The 22105-nt window shown below is 37.2% G+C and overlaps 1 non-coding gene across 1 annotated transcript; it reads left to right on the top strand.

Annotated features, from left to right (window-relative positions):
- The first annotated feature begins 7839 nt into the window (after positions 1 to 7839).
- On the top strand, positions 7840 to 7946 carry LOC141663045 (small nucleolar RNA R71). The gene has a single exon (XR_012551132.1). It is a non-coding gene; the product is annotated as a small nucleolar RNA R71 (small nucleolar RNA).
- The last annotated feature ends 14159 nt before the right edge of the window (positions 7947 to 22105 follow it).

The following is a 22105-nucleotide window of genomic DNA, read 5'->3' as shown; positions in this document are numbered from 1 at the left end:
TACAAAATATTATTGGTGAACTTGAAATTTATCTTGTTGTTTCTCAAAATTTTATTTCGTGAGTATTTTAGCGTATTTCTTGTCATTACTATTTGTGTATAGTTACTTTTAAAAATTTTACCGTGTCCTTCCACTAACCATATCGATCCTTTATTGTTGACTGTACACACTTAATTCCGTTAACTAATCTATTAATCTTTTAATAACCACACGGGATCTACATTATTGCCAACATCTAGTGGAAACTCAATTGTCAGATCATTATTCCTTTAAAGGTTCCACAGTCAAGTCACCATTGCCCTATTTCCATTTATGTTCCTGTATCAAACTTTCATCACTGGTCCGGTTATGAGTATTAAATCCACCATAACTTATTTACTCAAGTTAGGGAACTTCACAATTCCTTGAAGAACACGTTCGAAATTTGATTGCAATTAAGATTCCTTCTATCTTGAATCTTTACAACAAATATTTTTTCGTGACAAAGGGATGCTTCACGTATTAATTTCCTGTCTGGGTCATTGTTCAGATTTCCCTTGATATTCAATTTTCGTCCCAACACTAGTTCACTGTGTCTGACACGCATAGCTTTATTTCCTTATTTTATAATTAATTTATTTATTACAGTTAACTAACGATTCATTTTTTGTCGAAATCTTCTAATTTGCGTTGCATCGCGTTAACGCAATTTACCATACTGATGAGATTCTCGTAACAAGAACACCCGTTTGATTTGATGTCTTTGTAACGAACACGATATCGGTGTATCCATTTTTCCTTGCTCACAGACGTCCACCATTTATTGGCTTGCATTCATATCTTTATTTGACATGTAATTCTATTTGCTACACGGAACTATTCCATTTCTTTTGAAATTGTCAAAGAACAGACCCTATGCAAGAGGAGAGTTTGTGAATAGGATTTTGATTGAAAAACTAAATAAGGAATAACGATACAACAACTGCTTGGGAGGAGCTGTATGTCAATAAATTGAAGGAAGAAGAATGAGTAAGGACTTGGATATGAATGAGACAACCATATTTGTACTCAAGATGGCTAGTTTTTCGTACTATATGGCATACAGCAAATGATTAGGTGGCGTCCCACCCGACTCTTTGTCATTTCGACAAAGCGCCATACCACAACACTGTTTGTCTCAATCAGGATTCAATAATTTGAGAAAAGAAAGAATTCAGAAGGAATACAAGAAATTTTCTTTCATTTTTGCCTCATATGATCTATCAACCGAAGAAGCTCATATGTATTCAAGAATTAAGAAAAACGTATGCTATCATATTAGAAGAAAGAATGTCAGTGTTGATCACCTTCCATGCTTCACCTACATATGCCTTCAAGATCGTTCGAATACAGGTTCACGATTCAAGTCACATCATTGTTTCGAAATGTTTTCTGGAGATGTCTTCACATTTAAAGCTTTAATAATTTGATCATATCACGTCCTTAAAAAATTTATAATCATTGCTTCCAGTTTCCTTTATGCCGTGTAGATTAATCATCGATCACGCAACGTCTCAATTTTGTTGATACGAATATTATTCTTCTCCAGTCATCTGGAAGATTCTTTCATTTTTCTGCAATCATCCTCTGTCCGTTCGAATCACGAATCTTGTTAAATTTTAATAATTTCATAAATTGGGTTAATAATATTTTAACATGTTGATTCAATTATTGATTTTATTAAACAAAGTTTACTTTCATTTTTCACGGAAAACTTTAAACTTCCTCCCTGCTGGTGGGTCTACTCGGTCCTTCAAACTAACTATACTGAGTCTAAAACCCCTATCCTTTTAGGTCATTTCTTTTTTATAATAACAATAACTTAAATATTAATTCGACAACCAAATTGTAAAAATCATTTCATGCAAAAAATTTCTGAAAGTTGAGTAAGAAAATCTTTTCTGAAATCTCATTTTAAAGTTTTGGAAATCAAATATTTGGTCGTCATTACTATATAAGTTACTCGCTATTTTTTTTTACCAATGAAATGTCTAATTAAAAGAATGCTCATATAAGGGTCTCTCCATTTTGGTACCTCTTCCACTTTTTCTAGGATTATGCTCGCATTTATTGGTCGACTAAACTTCATTTACCGTCATATATCATTTTATTCGCAATTTTACCGCAACGCTGACATTTAATACTGTCTTTGACATTCTTGTCATCATCCTTGACGTTATACTTGCAAACACGCATGCGATTCGACGTTCGGTCTATAGATAGGGTCGCATCTTCTTGTTAGTCTTACCTATACCTAGTAGCGCCCGATAAGTGATAAAAATCTTCTCGCAACGGTGGCACCTTCAAAACATGCAACGTTAGTTCTTCATTAGCTTCCATCAACTTGTTACCTTCGGCGTGGAGCTCCTTCTACTACCTAATTCTAAGTTAAATCGTACGAGAACTCATGAAGTTCTCACAAAACTCAATTGCATTTTTCTTCAAACCACATGAAAAGTAGGGTAACATACCCAGTCTCCGTCGATCTGTCGATTCCTCATTACTGTAGGATCTGAGAACTCAATATACCTATAGCGTTGCTATATTCGCCTTACACTTTCTCAATAATCTTATCTTACCAACTCCATATCGGATCTGCTAACCCTAATTCGCACTCAACTCAACTTAACATGAGTATGCCTAGGATCTTTCCTATCTTGTAAGGCCTACCACTCATATCTTACCCTCACCTATTCTTATTTCAGTGACCAATAACTTGTAGCTCGGAGGCCAACTTGTAACAGTCCAAATCCGGGGTCAAGATTTGGTGTCACGAAATAACCTTTATATAAAATAAAAGAATATTCAATTAACCCCTTGAATCCGAATCGTTTACAGGTTATGGTATGAAACAAGAATCTAACCTTCTACGATATACAACAACTACAATACAAGTGTAAATACCTTTATACTAATGCTCTTTTCATATTCTTCTAACATCTTCAACCTCTCGCAGCAGAAATTTCTCTAAATCTGCTGTTGTTAGGGTGAAACACGCGCTAATATTCACGCAAGTATACGCATTCGCAAGTAGTATAAGATATAAATCAGATTCGTTCCCACAGATGCTGGTTTAGGTTAAGTTCAATTTATGCACCTATGCAACAATGTATGGTTATCGCTCAATGCTAAGATAAATAACAAATTGGGTTTTTATTAAACTAAGAGATTATACTAAATAACATTAACTAAGAGAATTGAGGTTGAATTACTATATATGACAAACATGGGATTCTAACTTCATTACTACTTCATTCAATAGCCTTCTCGTTCTTAACCTTAGCATGTGATGGTGAGGACACTAATCAGATAACACGAAACTGATAAACGCCAACTTTCGTTGCACGAGTACCATTCTACCAGACATCCACAAAAGAGATAAAAGCTGAATAGGCACCAATTATATTGAGACCCTATATGTCTATAGAATTTGACAACATAACGGTTTAAGAACAAGTTATCTATCTTGATTACATAGGGCAAGTAAAACGGTTAGAGTTACCTATGAATCATGCATACACATACATGAACCTATGCTAGCATGGCAAGTTCTAAACCTCTATATTCACTGTCGCTTCAATAGAGATTAACACACTATCTTATATGTTAACTACTCACATAAGACGAATAAGCACAACCATACTAGGATATCAATCAATCACCACACACCAAGATATCGAAACAATTAATTATTGAAATCCATAAGTAAATCCGCTAGAATCCCATGACAACGATTAGCCCATAATCGAACTCATCGTCACCATGGGTTCCAATGAAAGCATGGTATAAACAAGGTCTTAATAAACTAAATAATAATTAAACTACGAATAAACGAGATCTAGGTTCAACAAGAACGAAAACGAGCATCCAAAGTTACAACTAATTCAAAGAATCACAAGTTGAAAACAAGATCTTCTTTTTCGGAGTTGTTCTGTGCTTCTAGGTCTTCTCCTTGGTATCCCAATCTTCCCGGATGATAAAAACCCTTTTTTAAGTATATATACGCCCCTAGTGGACCTGGACCCTTAAAATCGTCAAATTCTACTCAAAAAAGGCTTTTTCAGCGAAATCAGCGACCAGCCGCGCCCTGAGCGGCCGCTCAGCTCTCCTGAGCGGGCGCTCAGCTCTCTGAGCGGGCGCTCAGCTACTGACTGGGAAAAATATTTTGATGAATCTTGTTTTGGCCATAACTTGAGTTCTACTCGTCAGAATTAGGCGATTCAACTGCCCACGCGAAGCTATTGAGATTCTCTACAACTTGACAATGGCCTTGGCTTCCAATTCTGATCACTTTTAATCATATTTCCTTTAAAAGCTCTTTTCTTCATTTAACTGATACCTGAAATGCATTAACACAAAAACACATCAAAATACCAACAACTTTAGTCCAAAACACCAATTTAAGCTTGTAATAAAGCATTCCAAGTGGATATAAAATCCACTTATCATACCCCCAAACTTGAATCGATGCTTGTCCTCAAGCATAAACAGACTCAAAACTACAAAACAAACCTAATGCATGAATGCAACTATGTGAATGCAACTAAATGATAATGCAATCGATCCCCTCAGAATAACCATAACCAAATGAATAAACCAATGCCTCTAAGAATGCAATAACTTGAAACAGAGTTCAAATAAATCCCACAAACCAACTCATAAACCAGAAACGTGCGGGTGTGGATGCTTAACAGATATACTCTCGATACTAGATCAATAACCCTAACTTATCTATCATTGAAACAATCAAAAGTTTATAAACAGAATAGACAATAAACGCATTATGACTCACAACACCTCCTTTCTACTAGAGTTATACAAGGATTCATACTATTATTGAACACATAACAAAGATGCTTATTTGATCCTGCAATGAATGAGGTCCCAAAAGACTTATACAATAATACCAATGTAGCGAGCGTTAGGTTAGCGGATCCCAGACTATAAAAGCCTTAGGTCACTAGGCACAAAGTCCCCTAGAACTTAATAACTCGAGTATTAAAGAGCTCACTCTTGATCAATTGTGCATAAACATATACTTTTTTTCTTTCTTTTTTTTTCTCTTTTTTCTTTTTTTTCCTTTTTTTTCAACACTTTCTGAATGAGTGCGTTTCGCTCCATCTCATTCAACCCTAGACTACTCATAAAAATATGAGCCGGCTACTAGCCATTTGATGCCTAGCCTTACAACAACTAGCAATGAAATCCAAGTTTTTCTCCAGATAAAAAAATCAGTGTTTTTACGTCATTACGAGAATATCACAAATTCTAAATATAACCAAGTGATTAAATCTCAACACCAAACAAGTATGATCATGATCTAGATCAAAAGTAACCCTATAAGACTTTGTGAAAATATTTATTTCTGGCATGCAAATCAATTCATTAAGACTTAAACATCCCTCTATTCCTCATCACCGCACTCAAATCAACATCAACTTATCCAATATCATAGTTCATCTTAAGGGATCATGCTAAATATGCATGCAAATGCAACTATATGAAATTACATAAAAACAAACAAATATGTCCTAAATGAACAATCATGCAAAAATATGAATGAACTACAACTAAACATGCAACATAAATCTATATGAATCTATATGGACACACACTACTAATCCTTACATTATCACCCCCAAACTTAAAATTTTCAATGTCCTCATTGAAGGTAATAATAAGGATTTCAGGCATACCTAGTCGTCGGAAAGATCACCCTCTTCGGGTGGAGGATCAGGTGGCCAATCAACCTCGCCACTAGTGTCTCGGAAAATAGTACCGAAAGCATGTGTCAAATCTTCAGCAAGATGACGGTGAATGTCGTGCATGGCCTCCATACGCCTAATTACTCGCCTGTACTGCTCGTCACCAACACCAGTCCTATAAACTACCTGCTGCACATGAGAAGAACCCTCTATAGGCACTAGAGGATCCGTTCGGCTACCCTCTACATCATCAAAGATATATCCCAACCCCTTGTCAGAGGGTGCACCTAAGAATGAATAACTCAAGTGATTTGGTAGTGGGTTGAGCTCAAGTGTAGGAGCATCTTCAATAGACGACTCGATACGATCCTGAGAAATTTTCAGCTCTGCTAACCCAAGAGAATCGAATGGCACATCCAACTTCCTCTTCCACAGAGGTGCATTCAAAACCTGAATTTGCTCTACTTTAAAGCACTCCTCTTTAGCTGTGGGTAATTTTATTTCCTTGAACACATTGAAAGTGACCTTCTGATCATGAACCTTCATCGTAAGCTCTCCTTTTTGCACATCGATCATAGTTCGGCCTGTAGCCAAGAATGGTCTTCCCAAGATAATGGGAATCTTCTTATCTTCCTCGAAATCAAGAATTACAAAGTCAGCAGGGAAGAAGAGTTTATCCACCTTGACCAAGACATCCTCCACTATACCTCGTGGATAAGCGATGGAACGGTCAGCTAGTTGTAATGACATGTATGTTGGTTTCGGCTCAGGCAGACCAAGCTTCTTGAAGATAGATAAGGGCATCAGATTGATGCTAGCTCCTAAATCACATAAACACTTGTCGAACGATAAGTTTCCGATGGTACAAGGAATAGTGAAGCTTCCAGGATCTTTAAGCTTCGGAGGCAACTTCTGTTGCAGCACAGCACTGCATTCCTCCGTTAGAGCAACGGTCTCTAAGTCATCGAGCTTCACTTTCCGAGAGAGAATACCTTTCATAAACCTCGCATAGCTAGGCATCTGTTCAAGAGCTTCAGCGAAAGGTATGTTGATATGAAGTTTCTTGAACACCTCCAGAAACTTCTCAAACTACTTATCCAGCTTTTTCTTCTGCAGCCTTTTAGGAAAAGGAGGTGGAGGATAAATCTGTTTCTCCCCTGTATTACCCTCAGGAGGAGTGTGTTCCATAGTAGTCTTCCTTGGTTCCACCTCTACTTCCTTCTGCACATCTTCTTCAGCCACAACTGCCTTTTTTGAATCTTGAGATTTTTCTGGCTCTTCGTCTTGCTGAATTTGGGGGCTTGCGACCTTTCCAGACCTTAAGGTGATGGCGTTCACATGTTCTTCAACTTTCTTCTTTCCTGGATTGGCTTCTATATCACTAAAAAGCGTTCCTGGTGGTCGATTCAATAAGGCATTAGCAATTTGCCCTATTTGGTTCTCCAGATTCTGGATAGAAACAGCCTGGCTTTGGCATATAAGAGCCTAGTTTTTGCACATAAGTCTCAACTCCTCCAATTCAGATTTTTCATTCGAAGATAGATCTGCATCATGAGTTTGTTGTTGAAGTTGGAGTTGTTGTCTTGGTGTAAATTGTTGCTGAAAACCAGGAGGGTTAAATAGCTTATTTCCAAACTGCTGGAATGGCTGTTGCATCACATTCTGATTGTTGCTCCAGCTAAAGTTAGGATGATTCCAGTTGTCAGGATGATAAGTGTCTGGAACTGGTTGTTGCGATCTCTGAAAGTTGCTCACAAACTGAGCTGAGTCACTAGATATAGCACATTGCTCCGTCACATGCGGACCGACACACAGCTCACAAACACTATTTATCTGTTTAACACCATAGTTAGCCAGAGAATCGATCTTCATAGACAACGCCTTTAGTTGAGCAGTGATAGCCGTAGCTGTATCCACTTCAAGAACTCCTGCTACCTTGTCCTGTGGATATCTCTGGGTTGGATACTGATATTCATTAGCAGCCATCAGTTCAATTAGATCATAAGCTTCCTCATAGCTCTTTGCCCATAATGCTCTGCCTGATGCTGCATCGAGCATGGGTCTGGACTGTACTCCCAACCCATTGTAAAAATAAGTGATGATCATCCAATCAGGAATTCCATGATGAGGACACTTCCTAAGCATCTCCTTGTAGCGCTCTCAAGCTTCACTTAGCGATTCTCCCATTTGATGTGCAAATTGAGTAATAGCATTCCTGAGTGCAGCTGTCTTCGCCATAGGGAAGAATTTATTAAGAAACTTCTGAGCAAGATCTTCCCAAGTAGTATTCGAACCAGCTGGTAGAGAGTGTAACCAGCTCTTAGCCTTGTCCTTCAGAGAGAATGGGAACAGTCTCAGCTTCACAGCATCTTCAGAAACACCGTTGAACTTGAAGGTGTCGCATATTTCAATGAAATCCCTAATGTGTGTATTGGGATCTTCCGTTGGAGAACCCCCAAACTGGACTGAAGTCTGTACCCATTGAATTATGCCGGGCTTGATCTCAAAGGTATTAGCTGTGATAGCTGGCCGGACAATGCTAGATTGAATGTCATTGATCTTGGGTTGAGAAAAATCCATCAAGGCTTTCGTTCGTGCTGCTGGATCTCCCATTGTAATGAGTACCTGAAACACAAACAAATAAACCGTGAAAGTAAAAGAATCCGAGTCAATGAACTTTAACGACCACTGATGACAAGCACATAAACTAAAAATTAACACCGAGTCCCCGGCAGCGGCGCCAAAAACTTGTTAGGGCGAAAACACGCGCTAATATTCACGCAAGTATACGCGTTCGCAAGTAGTATAAGATATAAATCAGATTTGTTCCCACAGAGACTGGTTTAGGTTAAGTTCAATTTATGCACCTATGCAACAATGTATGGTTATCGCTCAATGCTAAGATAAATAACAAATTGGGTTTTTATTAAACTAAGAGATTATACTAAATAACATTAACTAAGAGAATTAAGGTTGAATTACTATATATGACAAACATGGGATTCTAACTTTATTACTACTTCATTCAATAGCCTTCTCGTTCTTAACCTTAGCATGTGATGGTGAGGACACTAATCAGATAACACGAAACTGATAAACGCCAACTTTCGTTGCACGAGTACCATTCTACCAGACATCCACAAAAGAGATAGAAGCTGAATAGGCACCAATTATATTGAGACCCTATATGTCTATAGAATTTGACAACATAACGGTTTAAGAACAAGTTATCTATCTTGATTACATAGGGCAAGTAAAACGGTTAGAGTTACCTACGAATCATGCATACACATACATGAACCTATGCTAGCATGGCAAGTTCTAAACCTCTATATTCACTGTCGCTTCAATAGAGATTAACACGCTATCTTATATGTTAGCTACTCACAAAAGACGAATAAGCACAACCATACTAGGATATCAATCAATCACCACACACCAAGATATCGAAACAATTAATTATTGAAATCCATAAGTAAATCGAACTCATCGTTACCATGGGTTCCAATGAAAGCATGGTATAAACAAGGTCTTAATAAACTAAATAATAATTAAAGTACGAATAAACGAGATCTAGGTTCAACAAGAACGAAAATGAGCATCCAAAGTTACAACTAATTCAAAGAATCACAAGTTGAAAACAAGATCTTCTTTTTCGGAGTTGTTCTGTGCTTCTAGGTCTTCTCCTTGGTATCCCAATCTTCCCGGATGATGAAAACCCTTTTTTTAAGTATATATACGCCCCTAGTGGACCTGGACCCTTAAAATCGTCAAATTCTACTCAAAAAAGGCTTTTTCAGCGAAATCAGCGACCAGCCGCGCCCTGAGCGGGCGTTCAGCTCTCTGAGTGGGCGCTCAGCTCTGCTGAGCGGGCGCTCAGCTACTGACTGGGAAAAATATTCTGATGAATCTTGTTTTGGCCATAACTTGAGTTCTACTCGTCAGAATTAGGCGATTCAACTGCCCACACGAAGCTATTGAGATTCTCTACAACTTGACAGTGGCCTTGGCTTCCAATTCTGATCACTTTTAATCATATTTCCTTTTAAAGCTCTTTTCTTCATTTAACTTATACCTGAAATGCATTAACACAAAAACACATCAAAATACCAACAACTTGAGTCCAAAACACCAATTTAAGCTTGTAATAAAGCATTCCAAGTGGATATAAAATCCACTTATCAGCTGTCTATCAAAGTTATTCACTTTTATCCTTATCTGTTTCTGGAAGAAATAAGAATTTAAAAAGTAAGAGTGATCCAAAAATGCCCAGCAAGTATATAATTTGAGTTTCAAGTATTAATACCAAAGGAAAATTTCCAGACAAAATCTTTAAAGAATTCTATTTATTTGAGTGAGTTGAGCAAATAAACGTTGGTTGTCACCAGCCTTTAACTATAAATCCAAAAATGACAAGCGATTCCCCGATTCATCTCCTGAATCAGGGTTTTGTCCGATTTTTGGAATCATAAAACCTTTCGAGAGAGAATGCTGTTAATGGCGATCAACAACAAATTAGACTGGACACTAGTTCGCATCTATATCCTGTTGATCAGTCAGGATACAATGCAGATCTATACCCACCTGTATAGATCCAGTCGGGTCCCCAGGCTCCACGGCCCATCTCAAGGCACCGGTCGTGTTCCTGTCCTTAGGATTAAGTAAAACTTAATCCCACACATCATCATTATCCAGCCCATGGAGTATTTTGATGTCAAATCATTTTGAATTCAAAACATCCCAATTCAGGGTTCGCAAATAACCCGAAAGAATGGGTATTTGCTCAAGAGAGCAATTGAATTATAGGAACAATAATGAAAGGAACATGCATAATAAGAGTAACTGCAGCGAAATGTAATCCATTTAACTATTCTGAACTTAGAATAGGAACGAAGAAATAGTTGCAGTATTTTAAAAGAAAAATCAAGAATACTTGCCTCGATAAGCTTTAATCACTATAACTGGTTGACTTTGGTTTTACTTGAACGTTCGGCTTTATCGTCAAACTACTATCCCATTTTGGATATGATCCCGGCACTCAGGCCCTTCGATTGGAACTTAGTTAATCTCGACGTCTAATCACTAGATCATTCCTAGTCCAACGTCAAATCTCGGGTCTTCCGACTAGGACCTACAGGGTTAAAATACCCTAATTCAGATAACCGATTAAGCTTAATATCAAATCCCTATCACTTCTACCCATACGGTTTCACAACCCAACACATATTTATATGTATTATCGAAATACACATAACAATTATGGCTTGCACTTTCAAAACTCGGTTCGGTGTTTATTTTCGGAAAGTACATATACTCGTCATTTTGAAAAGCAGGGTAATTGATTATTCATAAAATATTTGTTCATGCCACGTAATTAGGTTTCGTATAATATAATTATATATTGTTGTTCAACGTCTCTGATAATTATAGATTACGTCCCCGTATTTTCGGAATTAATTTCCCGAAAATCGGGCAGCGTCTCCTTTATTTATCGGTCTACCCGTCGAAACAATTCGACGTCAATCACAATCAACAACCACATCCATTCTAATTTACAATCCCAAACACCAGTGCAACTTCAACTATTTATTATTATTATCCGTACTTTTATGTTTTTTTTGTATATATTTTCCGTTTCGCAATTTAATTTTTACCGAACTAATTTTATTTAATTAATAAATATAGGACTCAGATAAAAATTATCATCGCCCACCGTCGGCTCGCCGAGGCTCATTGCCGACGACGATACAATTTACGGGTTCCCGTTATATCGGGCATCCTACGTAAATTCCACTGATTAGTATTATAATTTCACACCATTTATTTATATCACGAAATATTAGTCAATAATTCCTGCAGAGAATTAAAGGAATTAAATTACTGTAATTTTCCAAAACCAAAAGTTCAATTTGAATTAATTCGAATTGAGCAAATACGCAGCAAAGCAACACAGTTGAAACGGAACCTACAAACACAGCCACAACGCACACACGCGCCGCAGCCGAACCAAAATGGACCAGCCAGGAACGCAGGCAGCAACACCGCCCTTCCCCTCCATCGCACACACACACAACACCAGGCTAACAAATACACGCACACATATAACGCACACACGCACACACATAACACACACACGCACACACATAACACACACATGCCTATATATATTCATATATCTAAATCGAACAGAACCGAAGCGAAGGGGGAATCGCCGGAAAAAACCCGGCCGGAGAACTCACCGGGAAAAACAGGAATCCGGGGGAAATTTCAGAGAGAAACAAAAGAGAGAAGGAAGAAAGAAAAAGAATTACAGAGAGGAGAGTGATCGGGAGAGACGATAGAGATTTGAGGAGAGAATTAGAGAGAGATTGATTTAGGAATTAGGAGGAAGAATATGAACTGTAAAGAGGAAGAAACGGGTTAACCCGAGTAACCCCTGCCCCCCTTTTTAACTTTGCTATTATATATATTTTTCAGGAAAATTTTCACTTCGCCAACTCCAAAATTTTACGGGAATTTAGCGGATAGAGTAAGTCGAAAACGTACGGATATAGTTTTAAAAATCCCGAAGTACATGAAATTAGTAATATATAAATTGTTTATAATTTTCTTTTTAATCCATTTTTAAAATGCAACTTGTATTCACATTTTAACAATTAACGAATCAACGCGCACGTAAATTTGATCACAACAAATCCCAAAATAATTTTAAAATTTTCATAATATTCAAGAGTTAATAAAATAAAATTTTCATGATTTTTGAAGCATTCTAGAATTAAATATTGATTTTAAAATTAAACGGATTCAGAAAATCATTTAAAGATAATGATTTTAACAATTAAACGGATTCAGAAAATCATCTAAATTTTATAAACTCCCAAAAATAATAAATAAAATTAGAAAGCAACAAAAATAATTTTAGGAGCAATTTTAGAATTTATGAGCATCAATATTTATTTAAAATCATTTTAAAACAAATTAAATTCATACAGCTCAATAATTAATTATAAAATTAATCCTCCCTTTGAATAAAATACGCACAATTAATAATAAAGCAACACACAACTGACAGACCTATCCCATATTTTATTTATTTGATAATTCGATAATTACATTCACATATTGGACCGGAAAATAGGTTACTTAGCCGCTAAGTAACTACAAAGACGATATGATTTTAATACAAAACTTTATAATTATCAAAACGGAACTTACTATAAAACATTTTATACGAAAACAATGTAATAATATCTCGCCTTCTGAGAATACGAATTTTTATTGATCTATAAAATGATTAGTTTATCGAAAATTTCACGCCGCGACTCGTATAGCTCAAACCGTACCCCAGATCGAGAAAGTCAAAACATGAAAAGTGTTCAGAATTATCAGATTAGGCTAGGAAGAGTTTGGGTTGTAAAAACGCAAAAACGGTTGAAGTGGCACGATTTCTGATTCTAAAAAGTAATTTTTATAATTATGTAAAATAATCATTAATAATTCTATAAATTCTTATAAAATCAAATAATAATCCAAAAATTACCAGAAAAATACCAAAACTAGCTATATTTTATTATGGATAATTAAAGATTAAAATATCCTAATTTTATCAGAAATAAACACTCAAATATTAATATCCATCATCAAATAATTCACCAAAAATCACATAATAATTATTTATTGATGAAATATTTACATAATATTTCTCAGACGTTACACAAAATCAGACCAAAAACACAACTGTTTGATCTATTTTTCAAAGTGTTTTAATCCTAATCAACTACAGCAGTTTATCTCCGGCCAAAACATCCCTGAATTAGTTTCTCCGACCAACTATTGAAATCATTCATCTGTACATGAAACTCTACGTTCTATAGTGCAAATCAAAGCTTATAAACTCTACAATCAAACCCCTAACATCTCAAGCACCAAAATATTCACCAAAATAAAAAACGCATAAATCAAAAATTGAGTATAAATCCTAGTAATCGAATATCACTATCCAGGAATCGTTTGTTCAATTAATACCATGAATCAATTGTAAATCATCATATAAAGCTATATCAATCATCAAATCATCCTAATAACCCTAGAATCAAAAAGACCCAATTAGAAAATCCTAAAATTTGAAAATCAAAAACGACAAATTAAAACATGAAATTGATGATAGATTTAGAAAGAACAAATCAAAACCTTCAATTTGGTTACTTGAATTACACGATTTGATGCAGAAATCAGCTTGAAATCATGGTTTGATCTTCGACCCGACCTTAGAATACCCGACCCGAATTTCAGAGAATTTTAATTATTTTTCTGATTTTTTGTAATTAATTAATAATAATTAAATAAATATTAGGCTATTATAGTAGTTAAAATAGTACTCCTAATTAAAATTAAGGCCCTAATTATACATCCTTTAAAATTAATTTTCCCCTAATTTTATAATTTTTGAGTATTAAAATTTAATTTTTAAATATTATATATATATAATATATGTATGCCAAAAATTCCCAAAAATTGCCAAAAATTGTGAATAATGCAAAAATGAAAAGAAATGGTATAAATGAAAGTCTTATAAATTTATAAAAATAAAAATGTGATTTTTGTGGGGTTTTTGACACCCAATGGGGCCCGAAAAAATCATTTTTCGCGAAACAAGAATTTTCAAAAAATATCTAGATGTTTAGAATAACGCAATGATACAAGCCATTTTATGAAAAATAAGGCCAATTATTTTATTTGAAATATCAGCTATAAAATCATAGTTCGGGTCATATAACTTATGATATGAAGGCTGTAAATACGAAATAAAACATCCAGAAAATATCCTAAAAATACATGGACAATACGGAATACACATAACACGTAGCAATTACGGTTTCATAGCTAATTACACATAAATGACATATTAAAACACATAATTTATTATCAATATGATATAATACAAGCGTAATTTCCCAGGCATTACACAAAACTTAATAAAGTTAATATACAATGCTCAACAGGAAAGGATAATTGATCTTCCTCTTGCACACTAATATTAATTAATTTTAATACCATGTATATATATATATTAGTTCAAATTTAAAAAAGTTAATATTATAGCACTAAACTAAAATATTTAGATACTATTCTAGATCAGTAGTAAATTTCATACTTAATACAAAAGAATTAAAAATTTGATTGTTTAAAAAGAAAACTTATATAGTAAATCAGGCATCAAAGGTCCAAAATGCTTGAAAAGGAATATAGTTACCTTTCTGTGCACCAGTTTTCTTATATTATATCATCAAGTACTCAACCTCCTTAAAAATTATTTCTTTTCTTAGAAGCATAAAGATGTGATCAATTTTTTTGAAACTTAGTTAAGCAATAACAATGTCACAGTATATTTTCTTGAAACAGTGTCACAATATATTATCATATGTTTGAAACCTAATCATTTTTAAATCAAATATTCTAATTTTGTTATGGATTAGAAACTAGGGTATATTAATTGTTGTATTTATTACTAGGGTTCGTGAGTTTTGAGGCTCGATTTGACTGCTCTTGTGTCTCGTGACTCGATCTGCCTTAACAAGATGCCTATGTACCTTGCTGATTGCCAAGGATCAAGTCAAAAAACATAGTTCTGATTGGTGGGGGTTAGACCCCTTATATAGGTGTTGGGAGTCCTTGAATTGGACTAGATCTAGGAGACTTGGTGGGCAAGTCTCAAAATTAGAATGGACTTTGGAGTCCTAGGAAGCAGGAAACTGATTCCTTATCCTTTTAGGTCCCTTGTAGGCTAATCTACAAGGATTTATATCCTCACTGAGACTCATCTTAATAGTTAATTTCTCCCTTATTAATTAATTACGAGATTAATTAATATTCAGGGTTTTGGGCCCTTTCTAATTGGGTTTCGTTATTGGACTGTATTAGGTCTAATTAATTTAAACATTAATTATATTCCTAGGTTTATTTTTAGGCTCTTATCATTTGCCCCCAACTTCTGGGAAATCGTAAAAGATTTTGCAGAAGTTAAGTTCATTTGTTCCCTTACAGGATATCATTTTTGCATAAAGTGTGGAGCGACCTACACATTTACAATGATTTTTCCTTGTGCGTGGCATCAGGGTTGTTTATAGAACTTCCCTATTATTTTCCTTCTTTTTATGAACTTCCTGGTATTTTTTAGGAATTTTCCCTTAATTTCTGGGATTTTTTCCTAATTTTTAAGAATATTATGATACTCACATATATAATTTCTTTAATATTTCAAAAATAATTTTTGAATTTTTTTTTCTAATTTTCCCTATATTTCTGGGATTTTTCGCTTGTTTTACCCTATTTTTTGGGAATTTTTAGCAATTTCCAGTAAATTTTCCACAATTTTTGGAATTTCTCAGAAATTTTCAGCCCTTTTTCGACCTGGATCCTAGTCAAATTTTGGGCCAGCTTCTGAGCCTTGGTCGAAGAATTTTGACTAGGATTTACGACCAGGATTTCGACCTGGATCCTAGTCGATTTAACGACCTCGATCCTGGTCGAAATTTTGGCCGCCATATGATTCCTGTTCATGAAACTTCGACTAGGATTCACGACCAAGATTTCGACCTGAATCCCTGTCGAGTTTACGACCTTGATCTTGGTCAAAATTCTTGCCACCTTTTGACTCATGTTCATGAAACTTCGACTTGGATTCACGACCAGGATTTCGACCTGGATCCTAGTCGATTTTACGGCCTGGATCTTTGTCGAAATTCTCGGCCCTTTTTTTATCCCTGTTCGAAAGATTAAGAGCTTGATTCACGACCAGGATTTTGACCTAAATCCTTGTCTATCTGATGGGTTTTTTTCTGGCTCCTGTTCGAAAGATTTCGAACATTATTTACGACCTCATATTCGACCTCAATTCTGATCTGTCTGGACGAGTTGATTTCACTGGGCCTTCCCTAATTTGAATTAGGCCTTTTCCAAATTCTATTTTGATTTATATTGGGCCTTTTCTTGAGATTTTTCTAAATTCTATTTGGATTTGGACTTTGAATTAGGCCTTTTCCAAATTCTATTTGGATTTATATTTTCCTCTAATTATTTTATAATTCCTTAAGAATTTCCAAGGACATTTCGGAAGGTTCTGGAATATGGGCTTTTTCTTTTGGGCTTGCCACTTATTGGTCCTTTCCGCCTCTTCATCTTCACTTCCTTCCCTATATAAAGGAGTGAGTAGAGTCAATCACTCCTCACTTCTCATTTCCAAATTCTTTCTCTCTTCTTCTCTCAAAGATCTTGGAGGTAAACATACAACTGTAGGTCGGAGTTTTTGGGCCTCAAAGCTTCCGCTTTTAGCAAAACCAGTCCCCAGCATTATTTTAGGTAAATACCCTCTTTCTTACTTTTATTTTCATGCACGCCTTTGTATAAAGTTTGTGTTTAAAATTGTTTTCTTTTCCGCCATTTTTCAGATGGCAGATAAGAGAATAACCCGTTTGGCCAAGATGAACGTGGCCAAATAGTCTAACAAGTTCCCCATCCAGTCTAGGTATACTTCCTTGATAGGCATGATCAATACCCGAGGGGATGAGTACCCGTCAGACGCACATCTGGATGCGTTTGATCACGTCAATATTTTTCGGGATCCAAAGGAGTTGGAAAAAATGAAATCTTTCTTTAAGATCAAGGAGCCTTACAAGCTGATTCCTGCAGGTCCAGCTGACAAGGCTTGCCAATGGAAGAAGGACGCCTTATGCGTCTTTAGAGACAAATTGAGGGCAGGTATTAGACTTCCTTTTCATGCTTTCATTCCAGTCTTACTCCCAGATGTGGGCATCAGCCCTTGCCACCTTCCTCTCAATTCTTGGAGGTTGATACTTTGCTATTTATCGCAATGCGCCAAGTACGACATTTCTCCTACGGTTGTCGTGGTTAGAAAGATATTTCAGTTCAAAAATAGCCCCTACAAGAAACTGGGTGGGTTTCTTTGAACCAGCGCCCCATTGTCCCTCACATAGTGAATGGGAAGTCCATCTCTGACAATAACTTGGGGTGGAAAAAAGAGTTTCTTTATGTCCTCTAGGAAGGCGGGGACTGGGGGACTCTCTTTCACTCGTCCTTTGGGCAAGCTGTGGATGGGAGCCCGAACGACATTATTTTGACTGAGGAGGAGACCAGGGCTTTCAACCTCCTTACCCAGGACAATGGGGCATCACATTCCTAGGACCTCATTAGAGAGACGGTTCTTCTTGAACGCGGTCTTTCTCCTCTTTCTAAACAAGGTAGGTTTCCTTCACTTTAGTTGTTTTCTGTTGCCCTTGCCTTTTATTATCTTTCCAATCCCTTTTCCTTTAATTTGTGCAGTGGGTGAGAAGATCGAAGAGGCTACCAAGCCTAAGGATCTGGAAATAACTAGGATGAAGCGCGCTGGAAAGGTCTTCAAGGACCCGCACCTTGGGGATCGCTGCCTAGAGTTCCTTCTTCAGGAAAAGGAAGGAGATGAGGAAGGCCCCAACCAACCCTTGCGTATAAAACAGTAACCAGGGGCCTTTTTCCAGCCTACATGGGGAATCCATGAAAAGGAATCGATTGTTGGAAATACAAAACTCGCCAAGGAATGGTCCATCCAGTCTATTTCCCCTGTAGACTATCATGATCTTGTCCTCTAACAGGACTTGAAGGCTAATGAACTTTTCGGTGCTCAGGCCCTAGTGACGGTACATCTTTTTCCTTTTGTTATCCATAGCTTTTTGTCATGATTTTCCTTATTTTTCACTTTCTCTTTATCTCTTGTAGGCGAACGTCCATTTCCAAGGGGCGCTTCACCAAGCTAAGGCTTGGAAGGTTGGCCTAGAGGATACGACCAAGAAATTGGAAGAGACCAACTAAGAAATTGAACATCTTAAGGCCCAACTTGCCTCCTCTACCTCTGACTTGGAAACGGCTCGGGCTGAGATTATGATTCTCAAAAATAAAAAGATAAAGCCTTTGACACCTAGATGGACACTAAGGAGTTTCAAGACTTTATGGTGGAGCACGACGCCCTCCTACAGCCGGTTAGTTATAAGGAAGGCTAGGATGCTGTCGTAGAGGCTATCCATGATGAGTTTTCTGAGATTCTTGAGAAAACTCCCTTCCCCTATCCTGTAAAGGTCTCAACACTTGGAGGCATTGTTGACAAGCTAGCGGATCTTATTAAGGAGGGTACTTCTGCGTCCCCATCCAAAGCGCCATCAGGGAGTCAGGGCCAAGGTCAGGATAAGAAGGAGCCTGAGTCCATCTCCGGAGAGGAGGAATCTTCTTTTGAGGAAGAGGCCAAGCCTAATGTGAAGAAGGCCAGGGTGGAAGATCCTCCAAAACCAGCATCCCCAAAGGCATCTTAGGCGTCTGAGGGTAGTTTCGAGGAGACCTATACGGAGACTTCTAAAGAAACTTCTGAGGGGCCAACTCAGGAGACGTCCGAGGAGACTTCAGATAGTGGCTCCGAAGAATCTGAGCCTTCTAAGGCCTAACTCCCTTGCCTTATGTATTTTACTTCTCTTCAGATATTTTCAGACTTTGTAATAGACTTTGCATGTTTTCTTGTCTTGTCTAGTAATCAAGTATTATCATAGTTTAACCTTTCAAGTTCCTGAACTCAAGTTTATAACATGGTTTACATTTCAAAATCTAACAATGTAATAATATTTCGATTAAACTGAACGTTTTCCATTAGAACTTGTTATTTTTAATGCCTTACATGAAATGGGTTCCACCCTGGTAAAACCAAAACATGAAATCCTAAGCAAGCAAAGGTTTAAGGTGCTTTTCAACCTACTTGTCATCTTGACAAGTGAAAATCATGCTCAATCATTTTACACATAGTAAATCTTCAGGTTTTGTGCATGCCAAGTTCTCAGGACTTCAAAACCATCCATAGTCTCTAGCTTGTAGGTTCCTCTTCCTTGAACACTTTTGACCTTGTATGGCCCTTCCCAATTTGGGGCAAGTTTTCCTTTCTGCCCAACACCAGAAGCTTCCACCTTCCTTAGAACCAAGTCACCTTACTTGAAGAACCTTTCTTTAACCCTTAGGTTGTAGTAGAATGAAGCCTTTTTATGATATTCCATTATCTTTGAATGTGCCTCATCTCGTACTTCATCAATTAGATCCAGGGCTAATCTTTGCCCCTCCTCATTTTCCTCAGCATTAAAAGCTTGGACCCTGGAAGACGAATGTGATATCTTTACAGGAACAACCGCTTATGCCCCATATGCTAACATGAAGGGAGTTGCTCCAGTTACAATTCTACAAGTAGTTCTATAGGCCCATAGTATTGGGAGTATTTCATCCACCCAGTTATTACTCGACTTCTTGATCCTTTTATTTAGTCCATCCAGGATTATTCGATTTGCCACTTCCGCTTGCTCATTGGCTTGTGGGTGAGCTACAGAGGTAAATCACAACTAAATCTCATTCTCCTCACAATACTTCTTGAATTCCTCATTGTTAAACTGTGTTTCATTATCGGTAACTAGGATATAGGGAATTCCATATCGGCACATGATGTTTTCCCACAGGAATTGTGCAACCTGCTTAGTTGTGATCTTGGCCAAAGGCTTGGCTTCAATCCATTTAGTAAAATAATCAATGGCTACAATCAGGAACTTCCTTTGTGTCGTGGCCATGGGGAAGGGTCCAAGTATATCCATTCCCCACATGGCAAAGGGGATGGGAGAGTTAATGGAAGTCAATATCTCGGATGGTTATCGAATAACTGGTGCATGTTTCTGACAATGATCACACTTCTTCACATATTCTTTGGCTTCAGCCATCATCTCTGGCCAATAAAAGCCTAAACGAGTTATTTTATGAGCCAAGGATCTGCCCCCCAAATGTTTCCCACATATACCTTCGTGTACTTCTTCAAGAGCCAGGCGTGCCTCATCGGGCCTGAGATATCTTTAAGTAAGGAACCACATAAGATCTTTTGTACAAAATCCCATCGATCAAGGATAATCTCAGTGCTCGAATAGTCAACTTTCGTGCTTCAGTCACATCATTTGGCAGCCAACCAGTTTAAATAAGGGCCTTAATGGGATCTATCCATGACGTCCTCAGCCCTATAGGAGCTACAAGCTTAACATCAATGCTCCGTGTCTTCAAAATGCGGAAGTATACACTTTCTGAACTTTCCTCTATCTCAGACAAAGCAAACTTTGACAATACATCTACCTTAGCATTTTTCTTCTGTGGGATGTGCTCAACATTGCATTCATCGAATTGAGTCATCACAACCCTTACTAGGCGGACATACTTAGCCATTGTATCATCCCTTGCCTCAAACTCTCCCTTGACCTGGGATATGACCAACTTCGAGTTTCCACGGACTTTCAAGTTCTTGACTCTCAGTGTTCCTGCTAGGCCGAGGCCAGCTATCAGAGCTTCATATTCTGATTCATTATTCGTAGTTGGGAAGTCTAGCTTCATAGCATATTCAATCAAGAACCCATCGGGGCTTTGTAAAACTAGCCCTGCTTCGCTTCAATTTGTTTTTGATGCTCCATTAAAATAGAGAACCCAATATTCCTTCTCCTTAACGTCCTTTTCTTTGCCTCCTTTATCACCTTCTGTGTCTTGAGGTATAGTATCTTCCTGCCCCCTGACTTCTTGGTTGGGTATGGAACACTCCACCACGAAGTCAGCCAATGTCTGGGATTTTATTGCCGTTCGTGGCTTGTACTTAATGTCAAATTCTCCCAACTCTATTGCCCACTTAATTAGCCTTCCACTAGCTTTGGGACTATGGATAATATTTCTCAAGGGCTGATTTGTTAGCACTTCAATCTTATGAGCCTGAAAGTAAGGACGCAGCTTCCTTGAAGCCATTACCAAAGCTAAAGCAAACTTCTCGATAGTTGAATAATTCAACTCAGCCCCATGCAGAATTTTGCTAACATAGTATACGGGTTTCTGGACTTTAAGTTCCTCCTTAACCAATACAACGCTCACGGCATTTTCTAAAACGTTCAGGTACAAGTATAAAATTTCATTCAGAGCTGGCTTGGCCAACAACGGGGCCTCGGCCATATATTTCTTTAATTCTACGAATGCCTTCTGGCTTTCCTCAGTCCATACGAAATCCTTAACTTTCTTCAAGGTCTTGAAGAATGACAAGCACATGTCCCCAGATTTGGAAATAAACCGCCCCAATGCTGCAACCCTTCATATGAGCTTTTGAACATCTTTGATAGTCATTGGTGGCTCCATGTCCATGATTGCCTTTATTTTATCGGGAATGGTCTCGATTTCTCTCTTGGAGACCATCAGTCCCAAAAACTTTCCAGATCCCACTCCGAAAGCACACTTTGTAAGGTTCAACATCATTTTGAGGTATCTCAGGACCTCAAAAGCTTCCCTCAAATGGG

This window comes from Apium graveolens, chromosome 5, assembly GCF_009905375.1.
Source record: "Apium graveolens cultivar Ventura chromosome 5, ASM990537v1, whole genome shotgun sequence".
NCBI lineage: Eukaryota > Viridiplantae > Streptophyta > Magnoliopsida > Apiales > Apiaceae > Apium > Apium graveolens.
Note: the sequence above shows the minus strand (reverse complement) of the source record. Positions and strands in the feature narration are given on the sequence as shown.